The sequence below is a fragment of the Canis lupus genome, chromosome 11 (genome assembly GCF_011100685.1).
Source record: "Canis lupus familiaris isolate Mischka breed German Shepherd chromosome 11, alternate assembly UU_Cfam_GSD_1.0, whole genome shotgun sequence".
Classification (NCBI taxonomy): domain Eukaryota; kingdom Metazoa; phylum Chordata; class Mammalia; order Carnivora; family Canidae; genus Canis; species Canis lupus.
The window spans coordinates 47,373,633-47,393,936 of NC_049232.1; the positions used below are offsets into that span (position 1 = coordinate 47,373,633).

Below are 20,304 nucleotides of genomic sequence, written 5' to 3' on the forward strand. Positions count from 1 at the left end.
GATTCTCTGCTCAGGGTGGGGAGTCTGCCTGAGGATTCTCTCTCTCTCTCTCTCTATCTCCCTCTGCCCCACCCTTTCAAATAAACAAACAAATCTTAAAACAAAATTCTGAATTTGATGTTGTATATCATTTTATAAGTCTCTATATATTCATATATGAAATAGGAACAGTAATATCTGCCTAACAAGGCTGCTCTGGGAGCAGGGAAAGTTTATCTTAGCTATTGTAGAGAACAAAGCTGCCTACAAATATTGGGTATTATTCTTATTATGGACATAATAGGTATAAATAAATCCTCCTTAAAAATTTCTTCTTTAAATAAAGCAAAAGTAAAATTCAAATGTTCTTCTATCCTCCTTAGTCGCTCTTTTATTCCAATAAAGTGGATGACTACAGAAGGTAGAATAAGATAAGAATTTTGGTACTGTTTGCTAAGTCTCAGAGTGAAGTCTCCACAACCCTGGTTTCTATCATAGCATTAGAAATTGATGAAACATCTCTCTTTTATTTATTTAATACATACGTTAAGTAACAGAATTCTGAGCTCATTGTCAAGCTGAGAAAGAGTTTGTGCAGTATTGTACCGGGTACTATGGATTAGGGGCAGTGATGTGCTGATAAACCAGCTCTCTAAAAAAGTGAAATAATAATAACAACAATAACAGTAAATAATAATAATAGTACAATCCTGATTTGTAGCATTTTTCAATGTCCATGGCCTAAGTACTCCCACTATGGCCAATCTCAAGGTGCCACTGTGACATCAGCAAAAGTGCAATTGGGAACAGAGGTGTTGAGAGGAGATGATAAACAATCAACTCTTCAAAGCCAGTGAGAGTCCCTGGCTTCTGATGGGCCTCTGACATTTGTTCTGACATCTGGTAAGTTTAAGCAATTTAAAATATATATTTAATAGAAGTGCTTATGCCCTGCTTTCATTTCCATAAGCTTGTATAATATTCGATATAAATTATGAATTTCATCTTTTTTTTCATTTATATTTGACAGGGAAAATGAAAAATTCAACGTTGCCAGGTTAAAATGGTTCTGAGTTCAAAACATAAATGCCTTTTCATCTTTCCTGTCTCCAAAGGGGGGGGGTGGGGGAAGAGTTGACTAATTCTAGCTGCAGGATTGCTCAAGAAAGAAGGCCATGAATGACAGAGGACTACCTCTGTGGACTCTTTATTGGGAACACTAACTCCCAATGGGTTGTGTCAGCAACTGTAGGAACTACATAAAGCATAAGCTTGATTTTAGTTCCATGATAGATGAAAACAAGAAGCAGCATATTTTGTTATTTCCCAAAGTCTATAAATATGATCCATATTAATATCAATTTTATCAGTGGAGAAAACCTAATATCTCCCTTTATAATAGAAATGTAGAATCCCCTGATAATGACATTAAAAGAAGTAATTAAATCAACATCATAATGATTTTATTTGTTTTCAAAACATTCAAACAGCAGATGAAATGTGGTTGAAAGAGCATTTAAAATAAATATTTTGGGTAGTATTTGCAATGCTCGATTAGCAAGAAATAGAGATTTCATATCAAAATACCCATAATTTAGCTAGAGCTTCATGACATGTGCTGGCCAGAACACTTGACTAGGAGAAAAGGAATTCTGGTTTTAGGGCTGGTTCTAATGCTACCATTGACTATGTGATTAGATCATGATCTAATGTCTCTGTGCTTCCCTTCCTCCTTTTGTAAAGTGGCAGACAGTATTAATTTAAATTGATGCATCCAATCGTCCTTTCCAATTCAAAATGCCTTAAATTTATCAATTATGGCATTTACTCACAAATTCTTTCTCTGCGTCTAGCTTAAAAGTTTTCGAATTTACAAAGAAACATTTTACTCACAAATTCTTTCTCTTCATCTAGCTTAAAAGTTTTTGAATTTACAAAGAAACATTTTAAACTCTCATTCTTTTCAATGTCCCAATTGTACAAAATGATTAAGTTGTACAATTTTTCAATTTACATGATTGAACTCATGTAAGTGAATAAACTATATGTACAAAATATTAAGTTACATAATTCAAATTTTATTCCAGGATGAAGTTTCCATCCAGTATACTCTCTTTTCTAAACAATAACTACTAAAAAAAGAAACTTTAAGTTTAAAAAGGTAATTCAGTCAGCCCTTCTGCTAGATTGAACTGGTCTCCACAAAATTTTTATGTTGAAGTTCTAACTTCCAATGCTAACTTCCAATATCATTGTTTTTGGGGAAAGGGCCTGTGAGGAGGTGGTAAAGGTTAGATGAGGTCATAAAGTAGGGCTACAATCTGAAAGGGCTCATGCCCTTACAATTAGAGACATCAGAACTCCCCCCCTCTCTCTGCAAAGTGAGGACACACTGAGAAGGCAGCCAGCCATCTGCAAGCCAGGAGAAGTGTTCTCAACAGAAACCAAATTGTCCAGAACTTTGATCTTGGACTTTCAGCTTCCAAAACTGTAAGTAAATAAGTTTCTGTGTTAAACCATTCAGCTGTGGTATTTTGTTACAGCAGCCTGGGCAAGCTAATGTGCTTTCTTTCAAATATTTTTTTAAAGCTTTATGAGTCACAGTTCCATCCTTTCTCATTGTTTTATTGGTAATTAAAATTTCATCCTAGTTTTCTACTTATGCCTTTAAAATAAAAATAGACAGGAAATAAATATTTCCTATATTCTTATTTTTTCCTTTACTCCTAGTTCTGAAGAGTCATCATGTTTACTTTATTCTGCCTACAAAATCTCCCTTTTACCTTTAATTTTTCATCATTACCCCCTTACAGAGATAGCACCTCTGTGCTATCTATCACAACAGTTTACAAACTGGTCTCTCCAACTAAAATCTCAACATCCCCCAATTTTCACTTCAAAGTGGTCCCAAGAAAAGCTTCTTAACATGCCAGAAAATTGTTCAGTGATTCCTGGACACATATACCCTTAGGATAAAATCCTCAAACTACTCTATGGATGAAGGATCCTTCATGGATTAGGAAACGTCTTAACTCCTTACCTTTGTCGGTACTGCTGATTTTGTTTGGGGGTATTCTCCCCATGTTTATCCCCACAACAAACTTCCTCATCCTTCAAATATTATTAATTACATAAACAATATTATGTGTCAATCACACTCCTAAGTATTTTATGTGTTTAGATGCATTAAATCCCACAAAACCCTGAAAAAGGTGCTATTACTCTCATCTCAGTTCCTGAGTGACAGAAAGATTGTTACTTGTTATTTGGCTCATCACACAGCTTATAAGTAGCAAAGCTGTAACTCTAACCTCAGTGGCCAAGAACCATAATCCAAGTTTATAAAGCATACTGCCTTTCTAAGCACAAATACCATTCACTTCCTTTGTAAAGCATTCTTTAAATTTACCAGAAAATCTCTAATGGTTTTTGCTTCTGTATGTCATTGTATTACTCTCTTTTATTCATTAGCTTTTTCCATTTTAAGTCTATTTTATTCCTTTTTTACTAAACTGAAAACTCCCTGAAAGTAAAGACCATGAATTTTATCCCTGTATCAGTCCTTGATGCATGATCAATATTTAATACATGATTTTTTAACATTTTGCAGAGGTATGGAAATATTTTACATGTTTCTCAGAAAGAAATAGAATCACTATCCTTGAAATAATTGTATGATTTATTTTTCATCTTTAACTATTCAGTTTTATAATCTCTAAGGAAATAAGTAGTACAATGATAGGAAATAATATGTGTCATTGATATTTGTTTTTATCAATCATAGCCTGTCTTTAGAATTAAATGAAATATATACTTCTATTTATAAAATTACAGTCTTTTCAGAAGGATGATACATTTGTTATCTTTAAAATATTTAAATATCTCCTAAAATAACAAAGTTATGAGCTACATTATAAAGTCATCAGATTCACAATTAGTTATTTTGGGCATTACATATGGCTTGAAAATTAACATTCTAAATAGTAGTTTAGAGTTTTAGACTATTTTAAAAAAGGAAGTGCTTTCTTTTTTTTGACAAGCTCATTATGTTCCATTTCATTAACTATGAGTCTAAAAGATAGGCATTATTGAATAGCATTGATTGTTATTATTTCATTTTTTTAAACGGGTTTTATTTATTTATTCATGAGAGACACAGAGAGAGAGGCAGAGACATAGGCAGAGGGAGAAGCAGGCTCCTCACAGGGAACCTGATGTGGGACTCAATCCCAGGACCTCTGGATCACGCCCTGAGCCAAAGGCAGACACTCAACCACCGAGCCACCCAGGTGCCCCTAAGTCATGTTCAGTATGATACTAGTGAAGTCCCTCTAAATAATCTGGATCCACTACATAAAGGAGTATCATCACAGTTGGGCTTATTTAAAGAATAACAATGTGACCAACTAGTAGCAGCAAGTCAATGTTTGGTTTGACTCCCATTTTCTTTGATACAAACAATTGTTCACTAATTTGTATAGAATCCTATCTAAAAAACGATTGCGCTTTCAAGTTTTGTGGTGAGAACTCTGCTTATTATACTTGCAAATTCTAGGAGTAAACTATTTGAAGGGTCTTTCATGGACTTGGGAGATTTCCTAAATCCACTTATTTATAAATTCATTGGAGAAGAGAAGTAATAAAAAGTCTTTGTCAAAAAAAAAAAAAAAAAAGGTCTTTGTCACATTACCTTATATAACAACACATCTGAAATGAAATTAAGCAAATTAAGCTAGTTTCCAAATTTAGGGAGTAGATTTTGCCACATTTGGTGAAATTCAGACTAGGCTTATTGCATGCCATGAAATAATAATGTCTCGATACCACCTGCCCAGCCCAGAGATCTTATTCCTTGATCCCATTCTATAAAAGGGACAATTCATGTTTCCCTGCACTGTGCTTATGAACAGTAATGATGAACATCAAATATATTTTCACTGAACCAGTAAGCTGAAACATCAAAATACTTCCCAAAGCAACTAGAACTAAGTTGACATTTTAAATTATTTCCTCATACTTTTCATAATTTAATCCTGTTTCTTCTTGAGTAGATCCTAGGGAGTAGCACATCATAATCTGTTAGAAGTTTATACAGAAACTAAATTTAGAATTTATTTCAATTAAATAAAGACTGGCTCCTTTAAACCAGCCTCTGAAAGACAAAATAAACAAGGTAACAACTCCAGCATGGTTTAGACTTAGACTTAACACCTAAAGAGTTGGAGAGGGTGAAGATTCAAAGTCACATTCTTGTGTTCATGTACTTTGTTGGGAGACACTGAGGTTTTCACAAACTCTCTGAAACATGGAAAAAGACTTATTTGTCAATATAATATTTCATTAAATATTTACTTTTACTTTATAAATTACTCCATGACAACCTAACATCACTCCTCCAAACCCTAAATTATGGATCTTTATAATCTATGTGAAGGAATATTCAACTATTATGGGGTATCATATTCACTATATAAACGGAGTATATAACCACAAATTACTTTTAAATAAGGGCAAGAAAACTGCTGGTGGTTAAGACACAAAAACTTGCTAAATGTCACAAGTAGTGAAATTATTCTCATTTATATAGCAAGTTGTTCAGAAGGGTGAGTCTCTTTGTCACCTGATTAGAGCCTTCAAATGTCACAGAATGGTTAGGTCTTCCAATCCTGGCTCAGGTTTAAGAATGTTGGAAACAAAATTATATGTAATCAAATTCTGAGTTATACCAAGGCCCCTTTTCTCTGGTAACAAGTATATTTTAGTGATTTCAGTGGATCTCTTAGAATGGCATGAGAACATGTGCTTTCCCCCCAGGAGAAGTGGTTTTCAGCTTTGAAAGTTGTGCAACCAAATATATATTAATTAATTTGGAAATTAATTGATGTTATGCTGGCTCCTAAATGTTTGTCCAGAGGAAAGTTTATAGTAAGTCGCAAAAAGTTAAAAACAAAAACAAAAAAAACAACTGAACAACCGAACAAAAACACACTAATGTTGCAGGGATTTACCTTTTTTTTCTTTTCTTTTCTTTTCTTTTTCTTTTTTTCTTTTATTTTTTTATTTTTTTTTTTTATTTTTTTTTATTTTATTTTTTTATTTATTTATTTTTTTTGATATTAAGAGTTCCTCCATACTCCATACTCCATTTGAGCCCAAATTACATTTCTGCTGCTTTGTGCCTCTCTTTAATATAAGGCAGTAATTTCTAAGAGTTCTTGCCATATGAGGAGTGGGAGATTTGCTATTAGCCACTGGATCTTGAAGTGGACACAGAGCCTTATGTAGTCATCATATAAGAAATAGTGAGCTGCCTTTTGGGGTTTTAAAATTCATGTTTCACTTACTAAACATGGTACTGACAACCAAAAAAATAATGGAAAAGGGTTCTGGTATTCTGGATACACACACACACACACATACATGGTATTCTGGGTATATATATACACACACACATATACATGCACACATATATACATAACAAGTTTTACCCTCTCTTTATCTTCTATCTAGATTTTTTTTAAATCAGGAGAATCCTCATAAGGCAACACTTTACAGAGAAGAAGCTATAAAGTCCAGTTTCTGGAACAAACCAAGTTTATATAGTGGTTCCGAGTCTGAATCTCAGGGAGACTTAGAGAAATCATAAGGGTGAATCCTTACGAAATATGTTCACATGAGCAATGAGGACTCCTGTGAAAACGCAGCCTGGGATTAAAAAGAGAGAGTCAAATAAGCATGACCCAGGAAGGAAGGCTGAGTTTGAGAACAGTACCGTGACTTTTCTATGTTCTTGCACTGATTGAGCTCCAGGTTTGAGGAAAAGAGGGCTGACATTCATTTCTGCAAGAACAGTTTCAATAAGCTCTGTGAAATGTGGAGTCACCTCTCACAGTGCTTTGTGATCCTTCTAACAGGGTTAACACAAATGGGAGAGAGGATTTCACTCCTATCTCTCCTTCCCATACTTCTCTTTAAGCTTCACGTCCCTTAGCAACTACGGATGCTTCAGTGCACTGGTGCTGATGCCCGCTGAGCAAGAGTCACAGAAGTAATTCCAGGAAGAACTGTTAAGCTAAAGAAACATTGGCTATGACTGTTAATGTGACTTCACGTGTACAAAGAGCCCATGAACCCTCCATAAATTTAGGTGGCACATTTTTTCCATTTCCCAAACCTTTTCATCTCGTATATATACATACATATGCAAAAAGATATTGTTTTAAAGTCTCATAGGTCTACTACAGCCTAGATTATTTATTAGGTCAGGTTCCTTAAAAGTAGAAACTGAGTGAGGGATTCTTATGCTAATGAATCATTGAGAAAGTGCTCTGGGGAGAAAGCGAGAGGAAGTGAAGCAGGTAAAGACAAGGGGAGGAACTAGATAAAGCTATGGGTCCAGCTCAGCAGTTTTCAAGATGTGGTTCCCAGATTGACGGTATCAGTATTATGTGAGAACCTGCTAAAATGCGGATTGTCAGGCCCAGATCTACCGAATCGGAAACTCTGGGTGTGGGATCCAGTAATCGGTGTTTTCACAAGCCCGGGGCAGGGGATTCTGTTACACACTACAATGTGACAATCACTGGTCCAACTGAAGCCTAACATCTGTCTGTCAGAGAACTCTGGAGCCTGAAAGGCACTGCAGACTAGTTCCTCTTTCAGGCAAAATAGGGGCAGTGTTTGCACTCCTTGCAAGTTAGTACTGGTTGCAGACCTTTCTTTGGGAGGAAGACCTAGCTTCCCAGGCCTCTCTCTGAGAGGCGGCTAGGATGCATGGACCATTCTCAAGGGAAGTGTGCGTCTGTGGATATTTGGCAGCTGACAATTTTAGCAACTAGAGATGGACACATCAGTGTAGCGAAAACCATCTAACTGGGCACCAACAGTGTCTAGTACAACCATATATTTTGCCAAATGGGGTTTTGCGTGGATAGAAAGGTTTTGTCACAATTCAAGATTCAGGGTTCTAAGAGGGTCCTTCAGGCATCAAAGACTCTAACTTTGGTGCCCACTAATTAATTCATTTCCTCTTCCTTTCCAGCCAGCATCCCAATCCCTGATTCAAAGCGACATTTTAAAGCCCAGAGCATGGTGGACTGACCCCCAAGGGAAGATTATAGAATAAAAACTCCATTAGAATGATAGAGACTCGTCACTCCTTTAAACACCTTATTCAGTAAATATTTATTAGGCACCATCTGAGTGCATGGGTGCTGAGAATTCTCTATTTAGAGCTTTTGAGGAAAATACAGAGAAAACGGATTGAAAACAGGCAATAGTGGTTCCCAGCTATCTGGAGGTAGCCTTTTGAGGAAGTTCACTGATGGAAGACATTCCAGGGATTGGTCACATGTCTGAAGGGAGAAGACTGGTGACCTAAGAGGACACAAATCCAGTGCAGGACCCAAAGTTGTGGGTTGTTATGGAAAAAAAAAAAAAAAAAAAAAAAAAAAGCCATACCCATGAAAGAGACCTATGCCTTGACCTCATGCTCTGTCCTGTTGCTGGGGCTTTCTCTTGATTTCTTCTTCATCTGCTGCTCACTCTTGATACCTGTGGCATGGCAACTCCAACAGGCAATTAATATCCTCAATGTGACCTTATAGCTGCTAAGTCAGTATATATTTCAAGGCCCATTTCCTAATGGAAACCTTCCCTGAGAAAAGCATGTATCTTCTCAGAACCACGTATTTTGGTCTTTTATTTTTTTTAACTCTGCATTTTGATGCTTATTAACCTTGAATGTCTACCAAGTTTGTAGGCTTTTTAAAATCCAGGAGGATTTTACATGTACACCGTGATTATATTCTTTTTAAAATCTCTCACAGTGTTGGAAAAATAGTATATAATCTAAAAAACTTACTAAATTGATTTCTTTGATTCTATCAGGAGTTTTTCCACTTCTCTGCTTAAAACAGAAATAACCACACTGAAGTAATATATAAATATAAATCAACTTCAACCAGTACAAATAGTAAAAGCCTGAAGGATACTACCTGCTATTCTCCAAGCACACACAAAAACAACGTTTTAACTCTTATATGAGCCTTTGGGTCTCTTATCTCTGACACCGTCCTTTATATTTTAACACAATGCATTTTTCTTTCTCAGTTTCCCACTGCTTCCATATTGTACAATGCTTAGGAAATTCATGGGCCACACATAAATTGTTACACTAGTAATTTGCTTTCAACATTCATTTGGTTCAGGTGTACATAAACCTGATGTACACCTTATGTTCAAGTGTACATAAACACACCAAAAATTATTATCTGAACTGTCCAAAGAATGAGAGTGTGCATCTAACACTAACCTGTGCTGAAAATTTGCTGAGTAGAAGTGCTGAACTTGGTCCAAGCACCACAAGGTTTACAAGCCAGCTGAAGCTTTGCATCATCTCAGGCCTCATCAGGCAGAGCTGATAAATGGCTTTTCTTGTTTAAGAGGAGGATGCTGGAAGGTAGTGTTGGTTTCAGACAGTTGAAATGCAGTGACTGCCACAAATCACCAAAGGCCAGTGGTGTCACTTTGTTAGCACTGAGATCGAAGAGGCCAAGTCTTGATGTGCTGCTTTGAGACACAACTATTTATATAGAAACCACTTCTTTTTATCTTGAGGTCCTTCTATCTCTTTAAGGAAAAAGAAAAACAAATTTAAGTACAAGCTCAAGTATATGTTTTTTTCACAAAGTTGATTTCTCACTTTTTTATTTTGAAAAGCAAACAAAACTGAGACTCTGTTCTGACATAGCATAAAAGAGATGTCTTCTCTTCAGTGAAAATTACATCAGCTCCAAAGCAGACGAGGGAATCATCCAGCTAGCAGACAAAGTGAGATCTTGAAGAAGTACATTGTAAAGTATATTTCATTGCTACATTCAGTTTATTACTTCCTATATGAATTGGAGCCAACTTGAAGGCAGGAACTATATCCAGCACTTTTTAAAATTCTCACACAATGCCATATATTAATAATTTCAGTGCTAAATTAATACTTGTGTTGTTTGATTTATTAATTAGTTCTAGCTGGCTAATTTCTTGCTTCATTTTTTCCCTTTTAGTAGGTAGATGTTTCAAATATGACTTTAATCATAGTAATTTATTATATCTTGTATCACACCTATAATTCCATTCAATAAGTCTAGCATTCAGCTGGTGCCCAGACCCCTTGCAATGAATTTTATGTGTAGAATTTTTAAACTCCTTATTTTCAGGACACTTACAGACCATCAAATTATTTAAAATCCTATGAAGATAAGCTTTGCTAGTTTATTTATACATCTTAGAAGCCCCTTATTATTTCAAGCTAATACCTGTGCTCTATAACTAGTGAAAAAGATAAGATTATTCTTTTTTACACTGGAAGAAATGGGCAGCATTTTTCCACAAGCATGTTCTAGTTTATATTCCTTTGGCATTTCAGCATGTAAATACTAGAATCTCAAAATCATAACCGTACAAACCAATGCAAGGTTCTGTTTTCTTAGCAAATGTTAGAAAAGGCAGATAGGATATTTGATTTTGGATCTGAAACAAAGACAGAAAACTTCAGTGAAAATAAGATGGTTTAAGAGCTTAGACTCTTCACTATTTATGCCATCATCCTCTGAGAGCAATTCTCTAGAGAAAAACAACAGGAATTGAAGGGAAGAAAGGAAGGAGAGTACAATTCAGTTCCTGCCTGGATTCCTTCCTGTAGGTTTCCTGAATCCTGACCAGGCTTGAATGCAGTTCTGTGGCAAAGACCTTCTTTCACAGATCACCTGTGTTATGGAGGTCGGAGCTGATGAGAGACAGACACAGGTGTTGGTTTGTCTTCATGGGTTCTACTCTGTCCTTACTCTTCTTCCTGCCTTCTGTCTAGATTAGCTTCCTGACATTTGGCCCTGCAGATATTTAGTGATTTTAGGGCCACAATGAGGCACAGAAAGAAAAGCATTCTGTAGAATTCTTCACCAGTTTGCACTATGTAAAATCTAATCCCTACAATAAATGGTTTATTCCATACTATTCTAATGATTGTGCTTCCTTGATCAAAGTTCAGCTGAAATTGGTAAGCAAAGTGGTTCCAGGGGAAAGTAACTTTTGGGGTAGGTTATGTGTATTACTTCTAGGTTATATGGAATGGAATTTTCTGATTAGATTAAAAGCATTAGTGTCCCTGTTGACACTAAAAAAGGGGACACTAAGAATTTATGACATACATGACAAAAATTACTTAAATTATAACCTGTAGATACCTTTAATCAAGTGTATATAAAAAGTCTTTGGGTGACCAAATATTTGTTGCCACAGGTAAAAAATAGAATAATGGCATTGGTTGGTTACTTCTAAATATGCTGGAGCACTCTGGGGAAAGGGTCATTTCTGTGCTTTTGATTCCCAGAACAAAGTCCAGGTAAAGGAGTAGAAACCTCCTAAGACTGTCCTCAAGGAAAAACAAAACAAAACAAAAAACAAAAACAAACATTTTATCTCTTGTAGCTACAGGACCAAAATTTGAAATAAAATGAAAACCAAATTCAAAGTCTGTGAGTACATGGATTTGATTCAAACAAATTCAATTTACAGCTTCCTGGCTACTCTTGTGTTAGAATTAAGCACTGATTGGAAAGGAGATTCACCAAGAAAAGGGTGTGTGTGACTTTGCTAGAAGAGAAATGAACAGCCCCCAGAATTTGCTATAATGACATAGGGAATTTAATTTCTCGCCATGGGGAGTGACATCTTTAATTGTATAAGGATGTTTGGATCAAGCTGGACAGAAGTTATGGTTTTTATTAATGTCGTTACTTGGAATTATTCTTTAAAGATTTTATTTGTTTGTTTATTTATTTATGATAGAGAGAGAGAGAGAGAGGGCAAGAGAGAGAGCATGAGCAGTGGGAGGGTCAGGGGAAGAGGGAGAAGCCAACTTCCCACCCAGCAAGGAGCCTGACTTGGGGCTCCATTCTAGGACCCTGAGACCATGGCCTGAACCAAAGGCAGATGCTTAACTGATTGAACCACCCAGGTGCCCCTCTACTTGGAATTAAATATGGATCCATGGATGTCAATTTAATAAGATTAACTCCAGTTGTTTTATCTGGAGGCCAGGTAGGTCAAAAGTTATTCTCAAATCTCCTTCTCTGTGTTGTCTCAGGTTAGGGTTGGCCATCTGTGTGTTGTCTCAGGTTAGGGTTGGCCAAAAGAAAAATTTGTATGAGTTTGAAAGGTAGAAGTGAAGCCTCACTTATGACATACTGAAGGTTGATGTAGAACACCAGATACCTCTGCCACAGGTGAATTGGCATTGAGGTACTGACTCACTTTTTTCAGGTGGGACTTTGCTTCCATTGGGTCTCCTTTGGCATCTTTATTTTCTGGGCCATGTACCTGGGCAGCTTCATTGTAAGGCTTCCTATTTTTATACAGGTTACCTGTGTCACTGAGATTGAAGGTAGTTTCTGTTTGCCCCTGTGGCTGCCACTTTGCCCTTATTTGCTGCTGCCTCATGCTCATTTTCTCTTCCTGATTGCTATTCCTCATAACTTACAAGGCACTTCATGTGTACCACCATATGCAGAGGCAAGCATTTCCATGGATTGTGTTAGATCTAATTCCTATAATATCTTATAGGAATTATTTCATATCACTCATGGTGGTTCTGCTTCTTTGGTATCAAACTACTTCTAATTGAAACCGTTTACAAAAGATAATTTGTAAAAAAGAATGAGAAAGGAACCTCCCAAGTGTCATTGCTAATCTCCTTCATGTCGTCATAGCATGCTGGGAGTTGACCAGTTGCTAAACTTTCTCAATTTCTAATATTTAGAAGTATACATTTAATGTGTCACATCAGCTGACAGAGCTGTTGCAGACTAAAGAAGAGTTAGGAAGTCAGGCTTTGGGATCCCTGGGTGGCGCAGTGGTTTAGCGCCTGCCTTTGGCCCAGGGCGCGATCCTGGAGACCCGGGATCAAATCCCACGTCTGGCTCCCGGTGCATGGAGCCTGCTTCTCCCCCTGCCTATGTGTCTACCTCTCTCTCTCTCATTCTCTCTCTCTCTCTCTCTCTGTGACTATCATAAATAAAAAAAAAAAGAGGAAGTCGGGCTTTTTGTGCCTTCACCTAGACAACAATTACTGACTCTGTAAGTCCAGAAATCTGGGATGTGCTGGCGAAGAGCATATGTCTTCACATTTGCTGTTTTCTGCTTCAGAGAACCCCTAGTCCCATGCTGTTCAGTTGGGTAAAAATATCCTACCTTGGAAAAATATAATGAGGAGGTGACTATGTTGCTTTGTTTGACTGCTGTACCCCAAATAAATTGGTTTCTATTTTAAAAGCTTAGAAATTGAGAGCATACTTTGAGCAGTTTATTGGTTGGTTTAGAGAATTATTCCTATAAGAGAAGCAGCGGGGCCCTTCTGGTGAATGAAATAAAAACCTTGGGAGAAGTTATGTTCAGACAGGAAAACTCTGATCAAAATTAAATCATAAGAAAGATTCAATTTTCCTCAGGTCACAAATATTAATGCATAAAACTTGGTATCTCATCTATGACTCCATATTCTGTGATGATGGTAGGGAAGGATAATATCATGTATATCTTCTGTGAATTTGGTATACTATTTTTGAAGCTACTTTATAGCACCTCAAATTGGTTTGAAATTCAGGATCTTTATGTTTAGTAGTGCTGATTTGTATCTTCAGTGACATAATTGAATTTTCGTTTGAGAATACTTAAGTTGTGGTAAACACATATTTACTTCCGGAAAAAAAAAAAAAAACAAGTATTTTACCAAAGATACCTTCCAAAATTAGAGAGAGAGAAAGAGAATGCATGCAAAGGGAGGATGGAAGGAAGGAAGAGAAGTTCCTCTTGAGCATGCAACTCTTGATATCAACTCAGGTCTTGATCTCAGGGTTATGAGTTCAAGTCCCTATTCAAAAATGTTTTTAAAAAATGTAAGTATTCATAAAGCTTTGTTATACCTAGAATTAGTCAAGTAACTGGTATTAATGTTCTCAATTTATTTACTTTTATTCATTTTTTATTATTTTAGAGAGAATGCGATACAGCAAGAGCAGGGGGAGAGGTGGAGAGACAGGAAGAGAATCCTTTTTTTTTAAAAAAAAGATTATCTGAGAGAGGGAACAAGTGTGTGCAGGGGGGACAAAGGGAGAGGGAGTGAGAGTCTTAAGTCGACTTGATACTAAGCTTGGAGCCAGATTTGGGGCTCAATTTCAGATCCTGAGATCACGACCTGAGCCAAAACCAAGAGTCATTCACTCAACCGGCTGTGCCATCCAGGAGCCCCATTAATGTCCTCAACTTAGTAACTGTATGTTGTCTCATGTCTTTGAGCTTTCTAAATTGAATGCAGGATGGAAGAAGGGACAGCTATCTCTGTCTCATTCTTGTGTAACACCCATATTTGTATTTCTGGAGTTCCTTGCCTGTAGTACAAACTTGATTGCAGGTAACAGGACATCTTATCTGGATCCCATTTTTTTATCTTAGAAGGAGAAAATTGATGCATAAAGAATTGGAGTATTTACTATCTCAATAAATACTTATCTGGAATTAAGGTAAGTATTTGAAATAATATTTAAAATATATAGACATTTATGGCTTAACAAGGTCTTAATGAATCAAATACAGTGAGAACTATTTTCTACATTATTATAAAAATAAGGAAATATTGTTAAAATATCAAAACTAATAGAAATTTATTAGCAATCCTTATTCTTGAGTTTTTCTGAACCAACCAGTAATTTTCCCAAAGGGCCTTCCATTGCCCCTTGGATTAAAGAAACTAATCATAATCTCTTCCTGAAAAATAATTCCAAGACCAACTGTAAGTCATATAGCTTTGTGTTTTCCTTATACTTGCCTTCTTTCCAGAGTCAAGAATCAGAAATATTGGTATAGGTAGAATTTGGTCAAGCTCATGAAGACAAACCTACTTAAAGAGAATGAGAATTAAGTATATATACACACAAAGTGTAACACATGATAAATGATATTTTAAGTGTTAAGCCTACCAAAATTATTATTTTTCTCTTTCCCATATAATCACAATTTTGTGATTATTTAATGCATTAACATAAATAAACTGATTTAATGGAGATTCCTTTATTTAGAATAATTTTTCATGTATTTCAAAGGTTATTATCATCATTGAGATATTGATGCAGCTACCATCCAGTTATGTTCAACTGGATGTATTTCTGCTGCACCCCTACACACACCCCCACATTAAAAGCCCTTTGGAATGAGAGGCATTTGTCACTAAGGTAACTCAGTTCTCATAACTGAAAATCTAAGTAAATGGAGTTTACAATGCAGAGTGGTGAAACATGCATATAATAATTATACTTAATTTCTTATGAAACTAGGTTTCTCTCTCTCTCTCTCTCTCTCTCTGGTTTACAAAAGAAAGCAACAGGATCCATAGTGCCAAGTATTTAAAAGCTGAGTACTGAAATATATATTAAGGCATTTTTAGAAGATTTTATTTATTTATTTAAGAGAGAGAAAGCAGGAGAAAGTGAGGGGGAGGGGCAAAGGAAGAGGGAGAATCAAATTCACCTGCTGATCAGGGAGTCCACTGTGGGGCTCAATCCCAGGACTGAGCTACTCAGGTGCCCTATATTAAGGCATTTTAAAGACCCACAGAAGAAAAGTCAGAATGTCTGGTCTTTTTTTTTTTTTTTTTTTTTTTTTTTTAGAATGTCTGGTCTTATCTGAGTTCAGTTTTGAGTTTCTCTATCAACTGACTGTGTCCCCTTATGAAAGTTTATGAAATTTACAGTTTTCCCCATCAGTAATATGAGAATAAAGTATTTGATACTTAAAGCTCAATGACCCTGTGAAGTAAAATCAGGTCATATTTGTGACATATCATCAAATCTTATGAGAAGAAAGCACTCTAAATTTTTATTATATTTTTTCTTTCAAGATGAAGCAGCACTGAGATTTCTCTGGACTAAAACAATTAAATTGGATCTATAAAGCTTGCCATAAGACCAAGATATACTCCTAGGCATTTCATCCTCATATCCCAACAAGGATTGGTGGCATATGGATGATATCCATTGATAGGTACTTTTTTTTTCTGATAATGCATGCAAATTTATTACCTTACATAAAGTTTAAGATCATGATTTGTCCCTGGAGTCACTTCAGCAAAACCCTTTGCATGTTGGCCAGAAATATGAAAAAGAAAATTCACATTGTTTCTATTGGTGGGGACACAGGTCTTGGTACCTAGAAAGGCAAGAGAAAACTATGGCCATTTCATCTCTAAGAAGACAAAGAAAAAAATAAAACAAATTTTTTTCTATGCTCTTTCAGTTTAAGAAAGTAATGTTAAAAAATTCTTATTTTATTTTCACTTGAAATGCTTTATAAAATGGTATTTAAGAGAATTCAGTAGAAGGAAATTGCAGATTACATAAACAGGTTTCTGCATTTTTAAAGTGTTCCAGGTAGTTGGAACTTATTTTTTATAAAAGATTTACTTATTTGTTTATTTGAGAGAGAGAGAGAGAAAGAGAAAGAGAGTGAGAGCAGGGGAAGGTGAAGAGGGAGTCTCTGTTGAGTACAGAGCCCCGGAGGGGATTCAATCCCAGGACCCTGAGATTATGACCTGATCTGAAACCAAGAGTCATAAGCTTAACCAAAGGAGCAACCCAGGAGCCCCAGCAGATAGTTGGAACCTTTAAGTTAAAAGTACCCTCTCTATTTCCATCTCTAATTACCATGTAGTCTTTAGAGTCACAGTATCAACATAGACAGAGTCAATATGACCAACATTCTGCTTAAAGAATAGCATCTGCCATCCCATGGCATTTAATTTTATGCCTTCTTTTCACCTATACTATTTTGAAAATTTCACAAACAATAAGCATCTGATTCATGCTGTTTACTATCAGAGAAGTATTGTTATAAAATCTAACTACTCAATATTTGCATCACCACCTCTTTTGATAACAAGCTCAAAAATTAAATGCTTCAAGTTGCAATCTCATATTGATGCTATGCCCATATAAAGTCATCATTAGTGAGCTTTCTGTTGTTGCCAGGTAATTTAATTTATTTGCATGTCTATGAAGAAGAACCTGCTACTTATTGCCTCAAACATAGATTCCTCAAAGTCAGAGCAATGGTGTGACCAGTGTGACTGCCTCTGTGGGTATGTGGATCAAAGAGCAGCTGAGAAAACAAATGTTTATTGAACATCTCTCTTATGCAGGACACAGCTCTAGTCAATATAAATAATAATAAAAAAGTCATGGTCTTTTTCTTTAAGGAAAACTTATTTTTATATAGGGACTTACATAACAAATATCTGATTTTATCCTTACAATGACTCATTGGACTGTGTATCTGTTCTTATGACCAATTTTCAGATGAACCAACTTGTGTTTAGAAGTTATATAAAGTTATATATAAATTTGGCAAGTTTACAAATTCTGAAGTGACAGTGCTGAGACTTTAATCCAGTTCTGTTTAACGCTAGGGTCCGCACCTCAGCTGTGTCAATACCAGCAAGGTGCATCTCCCTACTAAGATTACAAGTGGGCCCCAATTTACAAATAAGTAAATTTTCCAAAAGCTCCCCTTATCTTATTGGTGAGATCCCAGATTGTTGGAAAAGTAGCGCATAAAATCCAGCATAACAATTCCGTGGCCACATTATTGTATTGATCAGATTAACTACACTAGCCAAACATCATTTCAATATTTATGTGCCAGACAGGATATGGCACATAACTGGGCTTCTCATCCCACTTCAAACCCTCCCATTCACCCCTCAGTGGCCTAATCCTAGCATTGGGACAACATATTCCAAGCAAAACCCGAAACCTTGCCAAGCTACAATCAGCACTTCAGAAATGAGCTCCTTTGGGAGAAATCATTTTCTTTGAAGATATCAAATATGAGAGAAATAATAAAAATGATGAAAAATAAATAAAATTAAAATATTATAATTTTATTTAACAAATAGATTTTATTTAATAAATAAAATACTTTAAAATAAATTTTATTATCTCTATACTTTTTTGGAATGTCATATAATTGGAATCACATAGTATGTAACCTTTTCAGATTGACTTTCTTTCATTTAGTGATGTGTATTTAAGGTTTTTTTTCATGGTTTTATACCTCGTTTCTTTTTAATGTTAAATAATGTTGCGTTGTCTGAAGTTACCACAGTTTATTTATCCATTTATCTACCAAAGCACAACTCAGTTGCTTCCAGTTTTGGCAATAAATAATGAATAAAGATGCTATGAACATTGTTGTGTAGGTTTTGCATGGGCTTAAGTTTTCAACTCCCATGCCAAAAAGTGTGTATGAACGCTGGATTGTATGGTAAGAGTATGTTCAGTTTTATAAGAAATTGACAGGCTTCCTTCCAAAGTAGCTGGGCCATTTTCATTCCCACCAGCAATGAATACGAGTTTGTGTTACTCCACATCCTCATCAGCATTTAGTGCTGTCAGTGTTCCAGATTTTGGCTATTCTAAGAGCTGTGTAGTAGTATCTTGTTTTAATTAGCATTTACCTGATGACATATGTTGTGGAGGATCTTTTCCTATGCATGTTCGCTATGTATATATCTTCTTTGGTAAGGTGTCTGTTAAAGCTTTTTGTGTCATTTTTAAATTAGGTTTCTTTTCCTTATTGTTGAGTTTTAAGATTTATTTGTATAATTAGTATAACAGTTCTTCTTCAGATATGAGTTTTGCAAATAATTTCTCCTAGTCTATGACTTGTCTTCAAATTCTCTCAATATTATATTTTGCAGAGCAGGAGTTTTTAATTTTAATAAAGACCCATTTATCAATTATTTATCTCATGGAGCATGTCTTTGATATTATATCTAAAAATGCATCAAAATACAAAAATTATCTAGTTTTTTTTATGTAACTCTGGGGGAAGAAAACTTTCATTCTCTTTTGTGTGCTTTGGCTGCTCTAATTATTAAGTTGACATAAGAGATTAACAAGAGAAAAATTTAATTTCATATGTGTAAGAGCCCCCAAAATATGAGGCTTAAACAAGTGACCAAAGCAGAAAGGTTTACACTTTTTAGACAAACAATAAATTTATGAAGAATTGACAAAACAAATGGATTTGGGCTTGAGGTAGCAAATCAATGAAGTAACAAGGTTTGTTCATACAGACTTCTTGACCTTGAATCCCCTATATCTAGTGATAAGAATGCCCCTTACCCACCTGGTACAGGGGGTACCTTTCACATAACATTTATTTCTTGCTTTCAGGGGATTAGTGAAGGGTCAGAGTGTCCTTCTTGCACCAACTGTTTCTCAAGTAACTTTAAATTAAAATAATCAGTATGTCAAAGTGGCATATTTGGGAATGGTTTAGTCTGCTCCTTATTATTATCTTTTAAGAGTTTTATAGTTTTGCATTTTAGATTTATTTTTTACGATTTATTTATTTATTTATTTATTTATTTATTTAAGATTTATTTATTTATTTGAGAGAGAGGTTGAGTGCGAGTGGAGGAGGGACAAAAAGAGAGGGAGAGGGAGAAGCAGACTCCCCGCTAAGCATGGAGCCCGAGGGGGGCTCCATCAGAAGACTCTGAGATCATGACCTGAGCTGAAATCAAGAGTAAAGTACATAATAAATAGAAGAGCCCTGGAATTTATCTTAAGGGTCCTTTTTTTTTTTTTTTTTTCTGTCACAGTGAGCCACTTGAGTTATAAACCTCTTATAACAGAGATAAACTCGATTAACCCATTGTTTCAAAAGTAAGATCACCTCTTCAGCATCACAGAGGTGAACTCTCCAACTATCAATTCACTAAGTAACGAAGTAAAGCACTCAATCACTTCCTTAATATTCATTTTTAGGGGGTCAGTTTGTCTTCTAACTTATCATGCTTATGAGCATAGGATTTCTGGATTCTTCTTCCAACACCATTTCTATTTGAAACAAATATGTAGAGTACTTTGTCAAGTCATCTGCTGGCTATTTATAAGCTTCTTGTTGTACATTAAAAAAGGATAAGAAGAGTTGCTACATAGGAGTCTTTCCTGTGGAAGTGGCAGTTTCTTTAATTCAGTTTCAAAATATAATAGACTATTTTCTAATTTTATGGAGGGAATTGGATTATATTCTATATTTTTACTCAATGTTTTCTCCTTTTGCAAGGCACTTAATTTTGACAATTCATAGTTTATTATGAATTTCTACATCAGGCAAATTCTTATATTTACTGTTCCTAAAGTTTAGTTTAATGTCCTCCCAAGGATAACTATATGCCTATGGTTTCATATCCTCCATCATAAAAAATAGTAT

At 35.5% G+C, this 20,304-nt stretch overlaps 1 long non-coding RNA gene across 2 annotated transcripts in view; it reads left to right on the plus strand.

Annotated features, from left to right (window-relative positions):
- Positions 1–819: 819 nt before the first annotated feature.
- LOC102155571 overlaps positions 820–20,304 on the plus strand; it is a 78,803-nt gene continuing 59,318 nt past the window's right edge. For both annotated transcript variants that reach the window (XR_005366905.1, XR_005366906.1), the window contains exons 1-4: positions 820–882; positions 2,362–2,469; positions 14,485–14,552; positions 15,926–16,068. This is a non-coding gene — a long non-coding RNA (uncharacterized LOC102155571). The remainder of the gene's footprint in view (positions 883–2,361; positions 2,470–14,484; positions 14,553–15,925; positions 16,069–20,304) is intronic.